We start from the raw sequence: 19,575 nt of genomic DNA, 5'->3' as shown, positions 1-19,575 counted from the left end.
CCCAGCCCCACTGAGAAGTCCATAATGTTGGGGTAAGCTGAAGGAAAGAGGACGACCAGCAGCAAGGTGGATGGACTCATTTACGACAGCAATGAATGCACCACTGAGAGTCCTTAAAGGTCAAGCAGATCATCCTGGAGAGAATCTATCTATGCAACACCGACTTGATGGCACTTAAGCAAAGTGGGATTTCAGCATCAAGTAAAATTCAAAGAGGAATATGAAAGCAATCCTATATCATCCCTTCATTGTAGTCTTTTTAAAAAAAATTAAATACACTAAAACCCTCTACCTTTTTTCTTTTTCAATGTGTAAAAACGAGGCATAGTTTTCAAAATGCAGTCCTCTCTTCATATGTACTGAAAGTCACTGCTTACTAGCTTGCAGATATAGTGGTGATATGATTTTACTTGAAATTAAAAACTGGATCAAAAGCTGCCCACAAGTGGATTGTAAAAGAGGCATGAAAGCAGATGGTTTGTTACTTAAAACAGAAGTTACACCAGTAGCTCCTTTCCTTTTATTGCCATTCCTACCCACACTGTTTTGCCACTCCAAGCAGTCACATGCTGCATGATCCAAATGGTATGCCTAGGTTCTCTTGTGAACTGTTCTGGATTCTCTATGATGCTGATGCTGGGTGTGGAACTCCGTCCCGCATAAGCCTTCCCAACTCAACATGTACCCCTAATTCTACACAGATTTCTCATATGAACCATACCAACTTCATCAGGAAATGGCATGACCTCCCTAAGTGCCTGCCTGGAGGCGATATTGGGCTGGATGAGGGATAACGGGTTGAACTTGAATCCAAACAAGACGGAGGTACTGTCTGTAGAGTGTCGGGAACCGAGAGGTGGTTTAGATCTGCCTGTTCTGGATGGGATTACACTCCCCCTAAAAGATCAGATTCGTAGTCTGGGAGTGCTCATAATTTTAAATGTTTTACATTTTATATTATGTTTTAATTCTGTACACCACCTAGTGATTTTGATATTGGGAGGTATATAAATTCAATAAATAAATAAATAAATAAATAAATGAATACATACATACATACATACATACAATACAATAAATAAATAAAATAAAAATATGCAAACAGAGTATGCCTGGTCCATCCATGCATGGAAGACTATCAATAAGGAATTTAGAATTGCCAAAGTCTGGCCTTGAAAGGCACAGCTATGCCTTTAATAAGGGTATGGGAAGGTGAAGTTCAGCAGGCGTCACAACTTTCATAATCATGATGGAGAAGCTAATCTTGCTCCACCCTAACATGCAATGTAGCTATTAAAGCTAAAAAGGAACTGTTGAGGCCAGGCTTCAAAAGCTTGGTCATAGAGGTTTTAAAATTAGCCACAATCAAAATTTATCTACTGCCCCCATGTCATGTGGTACAGAGTACTGAGTTACAAGGAATGTCAAAGAAGTCCAATATAAAATGCAGAATAAGTCCACTTCGGTTGTTATGCAGATGTACTCCTACACTATACTTCAGGCACTAGGCCAACTGGTGTCCTATTCTATTATCCACCTTGCAAAGTGGTTCATCCAGTCCTGTGCAGTGGTAGAATAACTACCTGCTGCTTTCCCTACAGAAATCGGATGCAAAAGATGACTGGAAATGTCACAGGTTCCACTTCTCTTGCCCTGCTCCATGAAAAGCTGCATTACTCCTGCACAAGTTATTAAAGGTACTGAAGTCATACTCTCTTGCATCAGGCCATATTACCTCCACCACCTTGCAACTTTCTGCTCTCCCATCTTTGTTGTCAATCACTTGCCTTTACTTGAGACTTCTAAGCTGTAGTTAGCAGACTGTGTCGCTTTAGCTTTTTATATTGTGCCTAGTGCTCCCACTGCCCTCTCTCTCTCCCTCGCGCTCTCTCTCTCTCTCTCTCTCTCTCACACACACACACACACACACACTTCTGTCCCATTCTAGTGGATCAAGAAACAAAATCCAGAAGACCAACTGATGCAAACTTTATTGCTGATGTCACCAGGGTCAGGGAGCAAGTTCAACACTCACTTCAACATTAAGCCTTGACTTTCTATGCCATAAGGGAATTTGCTGGCATTCACTCCTGTAAAATACAGAACTTGGGTACAACACTGAGATGACAGCAAAATGTTCCCACCAATGAGTGAGGAATGAGGCTTGGGAGCGTACGGGCACCCATGCCTCCTGATCACGGAAGCACCCTCCACCACAGAAGTGGTGTTTGCCTCTTCAGACGAATACCATTGTAAGCGTGAGCAGTGGCTGAAGGGATGAGTGATGGAGACGGGGCGGGGACATCCAGTCCCGTTTGAGATGCTGTACCCATGTACAGCATCTCTTTTTACTAACATCTGAATAAGGCTCCTGTCTCTCACAGTAACTGGAATTTGGTTAGCATTTTATTGTTACAGAATACTACTTTAGAGGGCAGAGCCAGGTAAGCTTCTTGCTTCGTGGTCTGGAGTGTTGGTGTGTAGGGTAGGGTGTGGGAAAGGATTAGAGTTCTCTTTCTTTGCCTGTCAAACATGAAGTGTCTGGAGTTGGTCAAAACCTTTAAAAGCAGATGCTGCAGCAACTGGATTGGAACTATTTAACATGAACTTTTACCAAGGTAAATAAAACAGGGGTGTTGGGATACCTAACTGGTTTTGTGGGTTTAGGCAACAATTTAAGAAGCACATTCATTTATCCAGCCATAAAAAATAGTTAAAGCAAATGTGAACGCTTGGTTGTTGTGTTGTTAAGGAAACTAAATGGAAGAACTGTTAATTCTCGGTTCTGTCAGATATAGTTTTGTTGTCTCTAGACTAGATGAGAGACCTTCGAGGAAGTCACAAATACAAAGAGGGTCACATATTATAACAATTAACAAGATCCGACTAAACACTGTTTGATGTTCATGACTTGGGGAAAATATACGGTAACTTTTCGTGCAGGTTCTGTTTTTCCAGGTTATCAGAGATGTGGCTGAGCTTTAAAAAGTCCCAGTCAGCAAGATTTCCCAGTAATCTTTTCTGCACAGCTTTTAGCTGACAGCAAAATAAGATGCTGGCCTTGTGCAACTGCACATGATGGAGGTCTTCTGAAACTCCGAATTTGAGGGGGTGGGGGAGGGTGGGCAGGGGAAGAAAAGGACACTGGGGCAAAGACTGATTGACAAATCAAGGGTGTACAAATCACTGTAGGTCATGTCACCAATGTTCAAGCACTCTTAAAATGTGAAGAATACTAAACTTGATAAATTCTGAAGCTGGAGTAGCAATAAAAAACTGTACTGTATTGATTCGCCAGTGAGCAGAGCAGGATCAAGCAGCAGGTCAAGCAGTTCCACTGGTGAGTCACCAAAACTGCTGACAGAGCTTGCCAAGTACAAATGTAGTAAAAAGGAGGAACGACAAAGAGCTGAGTCCTGAACAAGCTTCCTTGGGTGGATCCCTGAAGTAAATATTTGGGAACCTCAGCTATGGAGTGCCTGAAGGCCATAAACTATTTGATAAACTTACCATGTCAAAGAGTTGCAGAACAGATGCATAATACACTACCAGTGCACTGAAATAACATAGGGAGCTGCATTCTATGGAAGCTGCATTATTTATTTGTCATATTTTTATATTTATTTATATGTTTTATTTTTTACATTTTATATCCTACTCTTCCTCCAAGGAGCCCAGAGCGGTGTACATAGTTAAGTTTATCCTCACAACAACCCTGTGAAGTAGGTTAGGTTGAGAGAGAAGTGACTGGTCCAGAGTCACCCAGCAAGTATCATGGCTGAATGGGGATTTGAACTCGGGTCTCCCCGGTCCTAGTCCAGCACTCTAACCACTACACCACAATGGCTATACTGCCTGATATATACATCTCTAGGCGGTGTACAAAAGCATTGATCCATTTAGTTCAGTATTGGCTACACTGACTGGAAATGACTCTCCAAAAGGTATAGGCAGGAGTCCCTATCTGAAGATGCCAAGGATTGAAGCTGAGACTTTCGGCATGCAAAGCAGATGTTCTTCCACTGAGCTATGTCCACTTCCCCAAGGGGAATCTCTTACAGTGTTCACATACTGAGTCTATTCACATGAGCCTAGCCCGGTCTTGCACGAGTGTGTGAAACACTGGGATCAGGCCGATCCCAGCGGCTACACAGTGGCAAACCTGCCTAAGTAGCCTCCATTGCTTCCCTTGGGGGGGAGGAATCCCAGTAAAGCACCGTGCACTTGTGCGGTGCATTATTGGGGCTCCAGCGGGAGGGGTGATGCATGGCGGCTCATCCTAGCACCCTGACCCCAGGAGCTGTAGCAGGAGCCCCTGCTCATCTGGGTGGGTGATCCTCCCACCGAGGGACGAAGAGCCAATCATCTGCAGGAAAGGTACGTTAAACCCTCCTCCCCCGCAGACCGCCTGCGAGCTCTTCTCACGGTTCGGGAGAAGAGCTCTGTAGTCTCCTCTCCAAACGCAAACCAAAGTGGGCCCTGGTTAGCAAAGGGTACAATTCAAGCTTGCTACCACAAGACCATCTCTTCTCCAAGCACTATGTAATGGAGTCATACACAGCCCAGCAAAAGCTGAAAACAGTCCATCAGCCTTGCCTGAAAACAGCTCTTGTTAGAAGGGGCTCAATACACTTCCTAGTTTTGCTGCCTGCTTGGAAGTTGGAACTGCTAAAATAGAGGGCGTATCATTCGTCTGGCATGTTCAGCTTGCTGGGTCACAAACTGTTCAGGCCTAATGTAACTAATACATTATTTGTATTAATTTCCCTTTCTACCACCACTTTTCCTTTGAGCTTCAAAAGTGATGGCATTTCCCTTAATTGTTATATGATATTGTCTACACATAGCCCCCAAGATTTGGCATTCTATTTTTGTTAATGGCAGTGTCCATATGAAAAATATTGTCCTTGCTTTCTCACTTGCAATCTTTTACTGTACCGCTTCTGCAAGAAGGCCAAGGAAAGAAGGCTAAAGATTTCAGAATGACTTGTACAGACAGGAGATACTAGATACAGAGCAAAAAAAACAAAAAGTAAAAACCAAAAACCAAACTTGAGAAGGATAATACTTCTGCCTCCTGCTAATTCTTTTTGAGAAGGCAGGATATTTGCTTTTTATCATGCCCATCATTTAAACTTCCCTTTTTGTAGAAACAGCAGCACAGTTTGTACTCTTCAGAATTGCTGAGTCAAAACAAAAATAGCCCAGGCAATTAAAATAAAGGCCGGGGGTGGGTGGGGGCTCACAAAATGTCCCACTTGCCACATATGAAAACCACACTACAAATCGTGAGCTGCACCATAAAGAACATGGGCTTCTCCTTCAAGGCACATGGCAAAGCCTGAACCTTATTTCTTCCTTAAAAGAAGAAGAAAACCACAAAGATAAAAATACGTCACTATGGTTACTCATCTCAAAAACCTGCCGAGTCTTCCACTTGTCTGCTTCAGTATTTCTGTGCAAGATCAAATCCTGTTTATAAACTGTGGTTTGTGAGTGGGAGGTAGCAATGAAGGGCTTTCTGTATGTTGAGCGTGTAGCTCTAATATTTATTTCACGTAAGAATACTCTGATTTTACGCAACTCCTGTTGCATGCCTTCTCATATGGAAAGCAAATGGCTTAAAAAACAAAAACTTTACAAGATGTTTTAAATAATAAAAATTTAGGGACATGGTAATGTTCTCCTGAACATGCCACACAATGAACCATTTCTCATGATCTGTGAGAAAGGGCTTGGGGTGCACGGGGAGGAAAGCTGTAAAACCTAACCTCTCCCACACGGACTCAAGCTCTCCAAGGCAGTGGCAGAGGGTCAGGACTGTAACATGTCTCCCCCCACTCTGGAAATCCCATAATGTACAGCACAAGTGCATGGTGCATTATGGGGGTTCCCCCCACCCCGATGCTGGCCAGAAGCCCTGCAGACTCTCAGGCAATCAACCAAATTGAGCTAAGAGAGTGGTCCCTTAACCTCATTGTGGAGGCAGGCTCTGGGGATGGGAGCTGCACAGCTCTTGATGGTTCACACATGTGCAGCAAAGATTGGGCGAAGGCAGCCAAGCCTGATCTTTGCTGCATGTGTGAACAGCCTCAATGAGAGGCATCAAGCTGGTTAATCATAAAACTACAAATCTTATTGGATCAACTTATTTTATTAAATGTATTTATACTCCACCTTCAGGATCAACTCCTTCCAGTATGGCCAATAAAACAATACAACAAATCATAGCAGAGATATTATAATCAGTCAGAAAAAAAGTTTCACAGGAGAGGAAGGTCTTTACAGCCTACTTAAAAATAGAGAGGGTAAGGCTTGATAGCCACCTAATGGTGCAGTGGGGAAATGACTTGCCTAGCGAGCAAGAGGTTGCTGGTTCAAATCCCTGCTGGTATGTTTCCCAGAATATGGGAAACACCTCTATCGGGCAGCAGCGATATAGGAAGGTGCTGAAAGGCATCACCTCACACTGCATGGGAGGAGGCAAGGGTAAACCCCTCCTGTATTCTACCAAAGTCACATGGCTCTGTGGTCGCCAAGAGTTGACATTGACACGAGGGCACTTTATTTATTTATTTAACATATTTTTATACCGCCCAAAACTCACGTCTCTGGGCTTGATGAATATCACTTTGGGCTACAAAGTAAAAGGGAAAGGGAAGATGGTTGAAAATTACCCCTCTCTCCTCACATGACAGAGAAGTGCTAGTATGGATGTTAGGCAATGCTGCACCACAGTACTAGTTAGGATGTCAGCCACCGTGGTGATGGGATAACTTGCATATTCTCCGCAGTATCACTAAAGTGTATTATTCTCATACCGATATTAGATTATCTGATGATTGCAGGTGTCTTCAGTTTGGAGAACCTATTTCAGTTACCCCCCGCCCCGCTCTCTCTCTCTCTCTCTCTCACACACACCCCTCAGCTACTGAAAATGTGTATGTTCAACATACAGACATGCTGTGCTAGAGAGATCAAGGCCAAAATTGGGTAATGCATTCACTTAAACCCTCTGCAGCTAGAGCATTTCACCCTGAAAAACACAAATGGCTGAATAATCAACTGCAAATGATTGCCAGGTCAGGGCAGGAGATGGAGAGGTCCAAAACCTTGAACTACTACTGCTGATGTATAGTATCTTTATCTCCTGTTCCCTATGGCCTGTAGTTGCTTGCTGTCTCAAGCGATGAATGACCTGACTGCTGTGAATTATGTCTGCTTATCTCTGGGGTAGGGCATGCTCTAAGTCATTAAGTCATCTATGAATATAGCCTGGAGGGACTTATGGCAGCAAATAAAACTCCTCTCTTGTTTTTAGCTAACGTGTCAGGAACCTTCTGTGTGCTTTTGGAGAAATATGGATGTGTTCATGCTCGCAGTTTCATGCAGTTTTATTAATAGACTTACCACTGGAAATGTCTGTACCGTTGTAGATCTCCGTTTTCTTAGTGTTAAGGACATTTTTAATAATATGGTAGTTATTATCTGCACACTTTCCCATGTAATTATTTCTAAAGTTATATTGTATTTCTTTACAGTAACACTGTGAGGTAGAGAAGCTGAACAACTGACTTGCCGAAGGTCAATCATAACTGAACCGAGCCAACTTATTAAAACAAAATGACTTAAGAAAAGAGGTCTAGGGCCATGTCATATCACAGAAATATCAAAATATTATTGCAAATTATCGCTGGCTCATAACAAGGAAGCACCAGTGAGGTGAGAGGAGCAGGCAAACAATACTTCTCAGCTTCCATGGTGCACTATGAAAGAAGACATTTTTGGTGACCTTCCTTTCTCCACGAAAGGTGAGCCACCTGAAAAATATGTCCCCGAGGGCTACACAGTCCCTTCCACAGTGTACTGGGGCAGTAGTTATGAAGTGTTGTTTTCCTGCTCCTTCCATTGCACTGCAGCTTCTTTGCCCTCTTTGTTAGTGTATGACGCTATTCCCATGACATGAGCCACCGGGGTAACCACGGTGGCTCATGTTGTCTAGACGCTGAGAACCTTCCGCTCACCACTGCTCCAGAAGATAGTAGCCCTATTTCCCCCTGGTTCATTTTACCATGGTAGGTGATTGTGTGCACAATCGCCCCTGTGTAAAAATACTGCCGCCTGGCCCTCTGCCATTTCTGGCAGTGAGCTGGGGAAGAAACAGCAGCCATGCCAAGTGCAGCGGTTGCTCTAATGAAAGGAGCCACCGCACTCAAGGAGTGGGACAATCTGGGAGAGGAAAATTCTCCCACATGCAGCTTTTGCCTTCGCTGTGTTGCTGCTCATGTGGGCACATGGTGCGGCAAAAACAACAACATCCGTCTACCGGGAAAGGTTGGCAAGTTCTTGCCTTCCCCGCAGACCTCCCCAGCAATAGTGTGAGGTTGTGTGAATGACCTTTATATATCTATCCACACCCTGAGGGGTGCAGGTCAGGGAAAGCTAGAGGAGCTCCTCCTCATTTAAATTTCTGTGGGAGAGGAATGACATTTTGAGCAGCGAGAAAAATCTGTTTTGAGGGTACAGACAGGCACTGTTTAATAGCTAGAAAGAGCAAAGGTACTTCAAAAGGAAATGAAAATAGTTTTGTGGGGGAAAGAAAAAACTTTGTGGGAGGTGAAAAGGTATAGGAAAAGAAGATTGTTCAACATTATGCATTTAAATGGGAAACTACACCCATAACTACATGCGAAGCTCTCTGGAGTAGGGATATGCATGGAACTGTTTTTGGTGGTTCAGTTTGAATTCTAACCAAATTCTAACCAAACCGCCGGTCTGCAAACTGATTCAGTGAAACCACCCAGTGGTCCAGCCCATTCATTCGAACCAGGTTGAACCAGTTCGAGGGGCTAGGCTTGTAAAGGGGAATCCAGTGAGGATTCCCCTTTAAAAGCAAAAGGTAATCCTGCCTTAAAAGGATTCCAGGGGCAGCGGAGGTGGGGGGTGCAGAAAGAGGGCACCTTACTGGCACCTCCTCTAAACCCTGGTGCTCTGTGCAGCAGCACTGCCTGCAGAGGCATATCTAGGGAAAATGGCGCCTAGGGCAAGCACTGAAATTGCACCCCACCCCCTGTCCAAACATATGACACCCATCTTTCAGATAACTTTACCATAATATCAGCTCAAAATACAAGTCAAGCTCGTTAATCTTTTAATAAACAAATTATTGCACTACATGAAAATTATAACTGCACCTTCCTTGCTTTCACTGATGCAAATTGGTCTACGATGTGATCAAAGTCAGTTTTTTTCAGTTTCTTCTCAACAAAGCAAGGTCACAGAGTCTGCCTTGACCCATGAGGGCTGTTCATGTACATTAAGGGCAATATACATGAACAGTCAAAACACTTTAGCAAAAAGGCTGAAACTCCTTTTTGGAAAAGGGGATGCTTGCGGGGGGGGGGCACTGCATACAAAAAGGGTTTCTTCTTATTCCTAGCCAAAGGGTTTTGACAGCCATGATTTTTGCATCAATACGGAAACTTGACCTCCTTGCTGTTGGTGCAGAGCATTAAGCAATGCCTCTGGAAAGATTCTTTACTAATAACTAGCACTTTGAATTAAACCAGTACAGCTTGTGGAATGGTGCAACTGCCTGAAACAGCCCAGAATGGCACCCAAACTGTCAAGCTTCATCCCAAAAACAGTGGAATGGACCACAGACACTGGGAAAGAATATTGCAGCACCAAAATATTTCCAATCTGGTACATTTATGAAGTTCTTCAGTGTCAAAAATGGACCTGAAACAGCCTGGAACAGGACCCAAACTGTCAAGTTGCATCCCAAAAACTTTGGAATGGGCTGCAAGTCAGAACCAATTTCAAGATAGCTGCTTCCAGATATGCACCTCAAGGGTCATCATCTACTATCAAATTCCCGCCTTCAGTACTAGAAGAGTATTACAGGTCTTCTTGGTACATAGGAACATAGAAAGCTGCCATATACTGAATCAGACCCTTGGTCCACCTAGCTCAGTATTGTCTACCCAGACTGGCAGTGGCTTCTCCAAGGTTGCAAGCAGGAATATCTCTCACCCCTATCTTGGAGATGTTGCCAGAGAGGGAACTTGGAACCTTCTGCTCTTCCCAGAGTGGCTCCATCCCCTGAGGGGAATCTCTTACAGTGCTCACACTTCTAGTCTCTCCTCATACACAATCAGGGTGGACCCTGCTTAGCTAAGAGGACAAGTCATGCTTGCTACCACTAGACCAGCTCTCCTCTCCTTAGATATAGACTATCAGTTTGTAGTCTGTTCTATCAGTCTTTTCTCAAAAGGAATGCTTTGTTATAAATTATAGAATTGCTCCCCACACATAATCACTTACCCATCCTTCAACTGGCTCTTACTCTGCCCGCATAATCCATTATTGGGAACACACATGGTTTCTGAATCCTAGCTGGGTGCTCCTCTGCCAGGCTCCTGAACCAGCCCAAAGTCTACTGCTGGTCATATCAGCTTTGGAATGGGCAAGCAAGCAACAGATAACTACTGAAAACCATCAAAACTTTCAAAACCCTTTTTCAAAATGGCATGTATTGGATTGGATTGTTATTAAGCATTGCATTGTATTGTATTGCTATTAAGCATGTATTGGATTGTAATGTAATAGGAGCACTAGAGGATTTGGAATAGAAATAATTTGGTAGTTCAACAAAGTTACAAATGAATCTGGCCACAGCACTACTTAACCTGCAATTTTAAAGACACACATTAATCTGTGAAAGGAGAGGAGAGAGGAGAGCTGGTATAAAGGGTGGGGAGAGGAACGATGCGGTGGGGGAAGGAAAGGGGGGGGGAGGATCATATGCTTCCTCTGCCCCTCTTCCATTCCACTTCCTATATTTTTCAGACCACTGCCTGGTCTGTGCTGCTGCTTTCAGCAGCCCCAAGGGCTTCCTCAAACAACCACTTCAGTTTTTCTTGCCCAGATTGCCCAGCCAGAGCAGCAAAGTTGTGTGCAAGTCCACAGCCCCTTCCAGTCCTGACATTCTCTCATCGGAGGGTCAGAGGAAGGGGAGTCTCAAATAATCATGCTAGTATTCAGTGTTGGACGGGGGGGAAGCAGCGGGAAGTGAAGGCGGGGCTGGGGGGAGAAGAAGTGCCCATTAAAAAGCGGCGGCGGGGAATGCGGTGGAGAAAGAAGCTTCCTGAGGCACACAATTTCCTAAAGAAAGCCCGGCCGTTGTCAAGGAGAAAGGGGGAGGGAGCGCACAGGTCTCCTTCCTGGGAATTGCTCTTCCTCCTCCCTCTCATTTCATAGCCAGGTAAATGGGGACAACAAGTTCAGTTTCTTCCTCTGGAAGGAAACCCGTGCGCTCCCTCCCCCTTTCTTCTCAACAGTGGAGAAAATGATGTAAAATGTCACTGTTTATGATGCATTCTGCCTGGGCTGCATATATAAAAGGCGCCACGCTGGAAAACCTAGCAAAATGAAAGCAATGGGTTGCTCTTTTGTTGGCTTTCCTGCCCTTCCCCCTTCCTGCCTAAAGAGACCGTGGCGGCAGTTACTATAGAAACCAAGGCGGGAAAGGCCATGGAGGACTCGCTTCTTTGCCGCCTCCCCTCGCCTCCCCTTCCCTCCGTGCACAGAAAGGATCGCTCCTGGGGTGGTTCAGGGTGACTCCCGCTCAGCCGCTCACCTGCGCCAACAGATCTACCACTTTTACTTTGCCCTCGATGCCCCATTGTGCCCCTAGTCAGGACCACCACGGTCACTTCATTGCCAGGCTGCGCAGGCAGTCGCAGCCACCATCCATATGCTCTGTCCCGTCCGGCGCGAATGCTTGTTCCCCAACCAATGAAGAGCGCCCCACCACACGCCGCCCGCCCAGAGATCTCATGAGGAGTCGGACTCGTGGATGAGGACGTTCCTCAGCCTACGGGGGGTGGGTGGGTGTCAGTGTGCGGCAGTAGCGGTGCGCTGACGGGAGCAGAACATTCAGCACAGCAGTGACTGGTCCACCTGGGGCGTGGGCCTGTGGCGGCAGCGCTGTGGAAAATTTGGGGTGGGGGGAAATAAAAATTTAAAATTTAAAAATTTTGTGGGTTTTGTTTTGTGCGGGGGCGGGGCTGGCAGGCACTTTTGTGCCCCTGTTCTACCATGCCTAGGGCACGTGCCCTGTCTGCCCTACCGTGGTTACGCATCTGACTGAGCAGCAGTGGCGCAGTTCCAGCCTCTGCGCATCCGTGGAGGCAACCTGCATGACCTTTGCAGATGCATGTCCATTTGCGTGATCATGCAAATGGCCTCTGCAGATGTGCAGAGGCCATTCAAATGGCCTCTGTGCATCCACAGAGGCCAGAACTGTGCCACCGCCGCGCACACCGCTCTGCTGGGGGGTTCATAGTGCTGGGGTTTATAGGAGCCAGCGGCGGTAACATGCCCTCTCACCCCACACCCCTCCCCAAGCAGAGCTGAGAGGAAGAGCAGCACAGCAGTCTGTCAGTCACCCTTTTGATTTCTACTTTAGAGCCCAGCACAGGCAGCAGATAAATACAGGCAGCAGATAGTCCGAGGATGGGGAGGGGAGAGGATGGGCGTGTTGTAGTGTTGGTTATTGTGTTTACCAGTCCTAATCTCACTGTAAAGGACTGAAAGATTATTATTTTGTGGGGGTTTTAAAACTTTGCTTATTTTATAGTAGTGTTGTCAAATGTTATCCTGCCAGTGAATACGATCCAATGCATTTTTACAGTCTATAGATTCCTTTTGTTATTTGAAGAAACTTTTTCCTTTCAATAATAAAAATATATTTAAGGATGTTTTAAAAAGTGAAATAGCAACAAATTGAAGATATTTTAACTAAATGAAAACCAAATTGCATTTTTTAGGTAAATACTTCCCTTCTAATGAAAAACTAGGCCATCAGAATTGAAGATGAGTGTTATTAAGTTTGGCTGGGAAAACTCTTCAAGTGCTGAAGGGGATCTGCACCCACAGATATCTTCCAGCATAAGGTGGCTCTGATCCTGTGCACAGGCAGGCAGCTTAAATCTCAGTGAAATCAGCCTTGGTTCTAAGGAAACAAACTATGTGAGGGGACCCTCAGATGCCTCATCTTTAATTGGCCCAACATGTTCTGGATAAAAATGCTTCATCACAGGCACTTTCACAATAGCATAAGTAGGCTAAACCCAACCAGCCTTATAGTAACTCTAGTACTACAAGTGGCCATCCTTATCTGTGGTTCCAGCAACCACAGTTTTGTGTATCCGCAAGGAGGTCCTAGAGACCTGGTTTCTATATCCGCAGGTGCACAGATCAGGTGCACTGATTTTCACCTATCAGTGATTTCAGGGCCACTGGATAGGATTTCCAGAGTCATTTTTGGTGTCATTTCTGGTCTGAAGGTACCTCAGAGGCATTTTGTGGCTCTTTAAAAAAAAGAAATCCTAAATTTGCTAAAATTGGAGGAATTGTGGGTTTGGGGGTGCATTGCTGGAGTAGAGTAATTTATTTCTTTTATTTATGCTCCCCCACTCTGATATTTTAGCCTTTTGTGTGTGTAGGACCCTAACCACTAGATTCCTATAGGGGTACGGTTTGGTTATTTGTGGTTTCCATATTAATGCCTATAGGTGAGAACGGGAACCCTGCGAATAACAAAGGCCACCTGTATTGCTAGAATTAGTTCTAGCCTACAATCATTCCTGACTGCTAGTTTTCTTATGTTAAGACAGTTTTGTTTTGTTTTTAAATTAGGCAGATTAGCAATATAACGTGGAATTCACATTAACAGTCTGAAATGGTACATTCCAGCAAGAACTGTAACAGATGATTCTACTGATCAAGTAGCTTGGTTTGGTGAACAGAGCATAGAACTATGGGATATATGAACGGAAAGCCATTTTATGCTTCATTGATGCCTGTATTAAAAATATTAAACTCTGTATTTTCTTGTATAGTCTCTCTCATTCCTTAACTCTATTTTGTGAAAATTCTTTGCACATCAGTCTTTTTATCCCCACACTTCTGGCATGAAATTCTTGCATCTTGCAGATGGTTCTGGGCACCTACTCAAGATTCCCCTGCAATTGTGGATCTTTGTGGAGAAAATATCTCGGATGTGGGCCATCGTAGACCCCACAATTATTGCAGAGTCTAATGTGGAAGTGTCCAGTAACTTCTCTTATGCAGTCCATGTTCCTGATTATATTATGTATATATTATTACTATATCATGTGTATTATTATGTATGTTTTAAATTTTGGTCTATGACTGTAAATAAACATGATTGATTGATTGATTCTCTTATGCAGTTAAGCTGGATCAGTTTGTGACTCCTGATGATGTGGATAAGCTGCTTGGAATGGTGTGGCCTACCACTTCTTCTCTTGACCCTTATTTGACATGGCTTATATTATCTGGTGGAGGGTTGTTGTAGAGGCCTGGTAGATATTATATATGCTTCTCTGAGGGAGAGCAGGATGCCTCCTTGCCATAAGGAGGCAATCATTAGACCTCTTCTGAAGAAGCCCGTCTTGGATCCCTCATATTTAAGCAACTATAGGCCTGTCTCCAATATTCTGTAGTTTGGCAAAGTAATTGAGAAGGTGTCGGCCTCCCAGCTCCAGGCAGCCTTAGAGGAAACTGATTATCTAGACCCATTTCAAACTGGTTTCAAGTGGGCTATGGGGTGGAGATTGCCTTGGTCGGCCTGACAGATAATCTCCAATGAGCTCTTGACAGAGGGAGTGTGACACTGTTGGTCCTTTTGGATCTCTCGGCAGCTTTCGATACTAAGGGGAAGAGAAGATGAAGCCTTGCAAGGGAAGTGAATGCTGGGAACAGATGAGAGAGTGTTGATGGACCCTGAGCAGATGAAGCTCTGTTGTCTCACCAGCACACACCACACTTGAATGGCATAGTCATCTCCATTCAAGCATCCCATGGAGTCACCTGGGAGAGATAATCAGGAGATTTGGGGCAGGGTGTTATCAGTATGCTGATGACACCCAAATCTATTTCTCCATGTCAACATCAGGAGAAAGCATAACTTCCCTAAATGCCTGCCTGGAGGCAGTGGTGGGCTGGATGAGGGATAACAAACAGAGACTGAATCCAAAATAAGATGGTGGTGCTTATTGTGCAGGGTCAGAACTCAGGAGATAATTTTGATCTGCCAGTTTTGGATAGGGGGTCACATTTTCCCAGAAGGAACAGGTACGTAGTCTGGGAGTGCTTCAAACCAACCTGGTGTCTCAGGTTGACAAAGAGGTGTTTTCTATCAGCTCTGTCTGATACACCAGCTGCATCCACTTTTTTTTTTTTGAGATAATGTCGTACGTATGCTGGTAATCTCCGGACTTTACTCTTGTAATGCACTCTATGTGGGACTGCCTTTGTACGTCATCCAGAAACTGCAGTCAGTACAGAATGTGGCATTCAGGTTCGTCTCTGGGTCATCTTGGAGATATCATACTACTACTCCTATATTAAAAGAACTACATTGGCTACTAATAAGTTTCTGGGCAAAATACAAGGTGCTGGTTATAACCATAAAGCCCTAAACAGCTTAGGCCCAGGGTGTTTAAGAGAACATCTTCTTCACTATGAGCCGTATCACCCATTGGGATTATCCAGAAAGGTCTGTCTGCAGTTACCACCAGCTCATCTACTGGGTGCACAGGGACGGGCCTTGTCTGTTGCCATCTTGAGACTCTGGAATGCACTCCCTGCTGAATGCACTTCCCATCTATGGCAACTTTTTAACTAGACTTGTGGTGTTAAGTCTGCCATTAAAAAAAATTGTCCGTCCCCCCCATTCCTCAGCCAGGCCCAAACTAGTTTGGACTCGAGTCAGACAGAGCCTATCTCTAGTACGCACAAAACTGTACCAGACCCGGTTCAGTTCGAGTCCAGTTAGACTTGAACTGTACCTCATTTTCTGGTTTTGTGCATACCCCCTAGTGCTGATGGGAGTTTTCCTCACAGGCAAATAGCAGCAGTGGAAGGGGGAGGGGAATGATCTGGATCAGGAGGACCATGGCCCATGAAAAGTATTAAAGCCCCTTTCTCCCACACCATATTCCCAATATGAATCAGGTCCTCTAATTGTTCCTTTGTGGAGAACAAAAATCAAGCCTGCCAGGGCAAAGCTCACTATTAATTGCAATATGAATGTTGGCTCTTTGACTTAAACTCTAAGCTCTTCAAACAGAGATATCAATGGATTAATGTACAATTGCTGTTGTCTGTCCTGAGAACAATGGATTTGGTGGGGTGTGGGGAGAAAGAGGACTATCACATACACACACACACACCTACCTGCTCCAGTAAGCTAAAATGTTTTAAGTACTTACCTCTCCCCGCCACCCCCACACAGTAATCTTCAGCCAAGAAAGCACACCCTTGGCTGGGTGAATTAGATAGGTTTTCCCCAAACCTTATCCTCACAGTCACTCATGGAACGAGGCCAGAACATGTGTATCTATCCATCACAGACTAGAGCTAGAACACTCTGCGGTCAGCTTGTGCCAAGGACTGCATTACTAGGTCTTATGTAAAAAGAGCTCTCTTCTATCTATAGGGATGTCAGAAACATTTGCTTGAGAACAGAAGGCGGTACACAACAAAAAAAGAGACAAACCAAAAAAGAGTCAAATATAAGAAAGGATTCCGTGAACATTGATTAGTCCAGTGAAATTCACCAGAATAAATGGTATTGCACTAATGTAATCCCCGTGACTGAGCAAATACAGTACCTGTTTGTTTTGCATGTTAAAAATTCATTATTTGTATTTTTAAAGAAATCTGAAAGTGAATAAATTACAAAAGTAGTGACACAATATTTATGGATGATTCTTTACAACTATATTCTAGGCAAAAGGTAGATTCAGACAACCAAATAAATTACGAAGTATTTGGTTGTGAATGTGGTCTAAGCCTGTGTATGCCCTCCTCCATTCCACTCCCTTCCCCGCCCTACTTACCACTTTGACTCTGTCACTGAACTGTGATGCTGACAACGTGGTTTGTTTAAACCACAACTCCATGCTTCGTCTGAACTCAGAGCCATGTTGCAACTGTGGTTTACAAACTATTATTAAACCAGCATTTGAAGCCAGAGTTAAATCTCAGTTTCAAATGCTGGTTTAATCATGGTTTCTAAACCATTTTTTGGAGGGGGGAGACAGCTCTGGTCTGGACAAGCCACAATGTCAACAGACTCAAGTAGAGGTAGTAGGGTGGGGTGGGGGTGGGGGGAGAAGGGAGTGTGCAGGCTCAAGTCACATTCACAACTATGGCTTATTAGGCTATCTGAACCCAGACACATTGTTGGCCTACAAGGAGATATTCATTCTCATTTCAAGTACAATCTTTCCACACTGCCGCATCACACATAGCTCAAATACAGCTCCATTCATTCAAGATTCTGTAGCTGAAATTAGCCCATTAATTAAAAGAAAACAAAATACCAAAAACAAAGGCTATAGATTTACTGGGTTTGGGATGGGGCGGGGAGAAAGAGTTCCATTCTTTGTTTCTATTTATGAACTCACAGCAGATGACCTGAATCTCCTCCATACGCTGCCTTCCCCACAGCCTATAGCTTAGATTATTCACTTCTTAGCAAAAACACCACCTGCCATATGGACAGGAGATTAATTACACTGCATTTAGATTAATAAAATATATGAGTGTCAGAACTGTCCCACATCCATTTTGTTTCTCACAGCTGTCCTTTATGTTTGGATCTCCTTGCATTAAGAAGTTTTCCAAATGCAGCCACGCAATGAGTACAAGAAGACTGTACCGTACTTTTTACTTTTTTTACAAGAGGATTCCTGCATTGGGAAAACTTACTTGAGTTCATTTATGTAGCTTCCATATACCCAGGGGCACCATTTGGCACGGACCTGGGGGCCCAGATCCTTGTGCCCACTCTCCAAGAGGGCCCCATGATTTCCTCCAAGGAAATATAGGGATCCCTTTATATTTCTGGAATGGCTTGACTTAAAGAGTTCTGAAATTTGTCACAGATGTAGAACAGGTTATTAGGATTCTGTTTATTGATTTTGAAGCAGTTCAGTCAATCTGTTGATTTTCAATTATTTTTTTAATTAAAACAAAAACCAAAAAACTTCAAAGTGGTCCTGTAAGTGGCTTGTAATTTTCATGGCAGGAAATTACAAAAAACATCTGTAACTGAAGTCCCCCTTCCTTGGACCATCATTCCACCCATATGTGAAGGAATCTGCCCTTTGCCTTTGTTTAAAAAATGCAACTCCGTAGCTCATTAGGTCAAATTACCTGGCTGCACCTCTGCATATATAGCCCCTTTTGTTAACTGAAAGAGTGACTATAGTAAGGGGATTACAGAGAGGGAGAGAGAGTACAAAGAGGGAAAGTCCTCATTTGAACCTGGAAAAAGGCTGTGGACTTAATTTGTGGGATAAGCAAAAGTTCAAGACCATTATTTCTCTTGGCTCCTCATATTGTATGCAGCTTTCCACACAAAGCATGCTTAAATTCAGAGTATGCAGCAAAACTGCCTCTTAGTTGGTCAATCTCTCTGCCAAGAGCATCCTAGGCCTGTTCTTCAAATGCTCCACTACCACCACTGCAGGAAATAGATACAAGGCTTGTGATATACATTGAAATACCAAGTTCATGAATGACTGGCACAGATTCATTCAGTACTGCTACCATTCTTGGTCCTTTGAAGATACTGGCAAAGCACATGCTGTAGTCTGTATTCCATGATTCAGTTGTTCACTGGGGCGTTTGTAGCTCAGTCCAGAAGTTTGCCCAGGCTCAAGACACAGACACACAACTCTGTGCAAATGTCCAAATTGTACTTGTTCCCCTCTTTCTCTTTTTAGGAGTCACATGATTTGGGCATCTGTGCATATAGCCATCTGTATAGGGGACAGAAGTAGAGGGGGATGCCTGTTCCACCACCAAGGGAACAGGATCTTCAGCTCAGGTAAGTGCCTGATCCAGACATATATGTTGCATCCGCTTTGTTTTGTGATTATATGACTATACTGTACCATTGCAGAAAAAGAGAATCTTGCACAGAATTCAATACTCAGGGAATCTACGCTGCCAATTACAAAAAAGCAAAAGCTCCTTACTGGCTTAAGCAAACCACTTATGCAAAATTTTAAAAAGTAAATATATGCACATATACCTATTTTTCTACAGATTGAGGGTTCTAGTTGAGGGGAGAATCGGGGTTATTTTGGTGTACATTTTTAAAGAAAATGCACAATGTATTGCCCCAGAAGCTTAGTTCTCTTGATTCAATGCCTCTACATTAAATCAGAGATGCGGGAAGTTGGGGGAAACCCCACAATTAAGTACCCTAGGAGTAAAAACTAGCGATGTGCTCGAAGTGTTTCGGCACCTCTAGTTTGAGGCGCTGAAACATTTCACACTGCCCAGCCAAATTGTTTGGGCGGGGGGCAAGCAGGCACTTTAAAAGGAAGAAGGCAACTCTTATCTGCCCCTCCATGGCTCCTCTGCCGCCTCCGAGCAGTGCTGTTTGTATTAAGCAGCCGGGCTCTCTGTCCATGAGTGTCACTCAAGATGGCATCTGCACATGCTCAAACACCATTTCCTTCCTGA

At 44.0% G+C, this 19,575-nt stretch overlaps 1 protein-coding gene and 1 long non-coding RNA gene across 2 annotated transcripts in view; one reads left to right on the top strand and one right to left on the bottom strand.

Annotated features, from left to right (window-relative positions):
- The window catches only part of FOXO3 (forkhead box O3), a 162,911-nt gene that overhangs the window by 56,354 nt on the left and 86,982 nt on the right, over positions 1-19,575 (bottom strand). The window lies entirely within an intron of this gene.
- LOC128345153 (uncharacterized) lies at positions 11,138-14,249 on the top strand. Its single transcript, XR_008316290.1, has 2 exons — positions 11,138-11,266; positions 13,705-14,249. It is a non-coding gene; the product is annotated as an uncharacterized LOC128345153 (long non-coding RNA).

This window comes from Hemicordylus capensis, chromosome 1 (assembly GCF_027244095.1).
Source record: "Hemicordylus capensis ecotype Gifberg chromosome 1, rHemCap1.1.pri, whole genome shotgun sequence".
Lineage (NCBI taxonomy): Eukaryota > Metazoa > Chordata > Lepidosauria > Squamata > Cordylidae > Hemicordylus > Hemicordylus capensis.
Note: the sequence above shows the minus strand (reverse complement) of the source record. Positions and strands in the feature narration are given on the sequence as shown.